This window comes from Mandrillus leucophaeus, unplaced genomic scaffold, assembly GCF_000951045.1.
Source record: "Mandrillus leucophaeus isolate KB7577 unplaced genomic scaffold, Mleu.le_1.0 Scaffold405, whole genome shotgun sequence".
Lineage (NCBI taxonomy): Eukaryota > Metazoa > Chordata > Mammalia > Primates > Cercopithecidae > Mandrillus > Mandrillus leucophaeus.
Window position 1 is genome coordinate 2,496,143 of NW_012104310.1, and position 1,729 is coordinate 2,497,871.

Genomic DNA, 1,729 nt, shown 5'->3' on the forward strand with positions numbered 1-1,729 from the left:
TTATGTGAATGTGGTCTCTCTCAAAATATCTTACAGTAGTACTCACCTATTTTGGGACCATAATTGAACACACGTAAGTGAAATCATGGAAAGCAAAACCATAGATAAAGTGGGACTTCTGTACTTGGAAGGAAGTTAAGCACTAACTAATCCTGGACTTGCCATCCTACCTCTTTTCTGCTCAGGGTCCATGAATCACACATATACTGTGAGTCTGAATATCCCAGTCATCAGCACAGTCCAGGTCTTGGTTTCCAGCTTCTTGGAGTTGTTCTTTCTCTACCCTTAGTCAAGCTGATGAAAAGCTTTGTGCCCTTGACAGAGTGCTGATTAGTCCTGCAAATATAGCAGCGCTCCGTGGCTTTGTGCATTTAGGTCAAGTCAAGCTTTCCTTGTGACTGTATCATTTCTCTTCCTTTGATCGCCCTCAGCCCCAGCTTGTATCTATCTGGTCCTTTCCCAGGGGCTACCTTTTTATTTATTTTTTTATTTATTATTTTTTAATCCTGTAGATTTCCTTCTCTTTGTTTCAAGCTTAATTAGATAGTAAAAATGTTGTGTTTAATACTTTTATGTGTGTGTAACTGGTGGAGAGATTTTCCTTATCAGCTCAATTCCCCATATTGAACTGAAATCCACCAGATTACTTTACTATGCCACCAGCAACATGTGCATATTAGTTTCTCCATACTGACATTAGCATTGTTATCATAAAATGTATTTCCCCTGGTTTAATGGTTGAAAATGATATATTATTACATGTAATTTTATATCACTAGTTCACAGAGAACAAGGAAGTAGATAGAGTGTGCTTCCCTGAATAGACATGTTAGAAATGTACGTATAAAGGGATTTGTTCTTTGACCTTTTGCATTTTTTCTCTTCTCATATTCATAGGTGCGTTGCTGGCACTTGAGTAAAGATAAAGAGTAGGAGAATCAAAGCTGTTGTATAATTAGTTCTCTTCTCATCCACACCCATAAACCAGTTCAAGAAAGGGATGAAGGTAAAGTACATAGATGAAGAAGCCACATTTATTTGTGCTGCAGGAGCCCTTGTAATCTCTTCAAAACATCTCCTGCGAAGCCCTCTCACAGGCATAGAGCCTGGAAGAGTAGATTTTTTCACTTTCCTCGAGTATAAGTGATTTTCTTTCAGATGGTGCCATCTCTTTCTAGAAAGAATGTAAGAAGGCAGAAAAAAAAAAGAAAAGAAAAACAGAGACTATTTACCATGGAGAGCTATATCCATGTAATCATTTATTATGATGGTAGGATGTTGGTGCCTGGCAGCTGACTACTCTATTGCATTATAATTATCGGCTCTTTTTTCCTTCCTTTCTCTCCCTTTCTTCCTCCTGCCCTTCCTTCCTTTTCTTTCTATTTTTTTTAACCTCTGTTGCATGATCCCTCTGAAAACGTAGACAGATATCAAAGCTTTGCTCTCCTAACTAGTATCAGAGATAAATTGCTGACAAGCTGTATTCCATCTCCATGCACATTTGTTGGGAGAACTTTCAGCAAAAACTATTTATGTCCTCTCAATTTTATTTTCAGTTAACCTGACCCATGTTATATTACACAATCTTTAAAAATGTTCAGATTCCCATATTGCTCCAGCTATTTTAGACTAGTTTCAGAAAATAGTTTTTTGGTTCGTGCTTGTCGTTTTCTGTTCTCTTTTGCTAATGTGAATTGAAGACAGCTTAGCATTTTTTTTTTTTTTTTTT

General features: G+C 37.0%; 1 long non-coding RNA gene across 1 annotated transcript in view; it reads left to right on the forward strand.

Annotated features, from left to right (window-relative positions):
• Positions 1-1,008, forward strand: part of LOC105548252 — a 26,665-nt gene extending 25,657 nt beyond the window's left edge. Inside the window, exon 4 of the long non-coding RNA XR_001007366.1 lies at positions 898-1,008. This is a non-coding gene — a long non-coding RNA (uncharacterized LOC105548252). The remainder of the gene's footprint in view (positions 1-897) is intronic.
• The last annotated feature ends 721 nt before the right edge of the window (positions 1,009-1,729 follow it).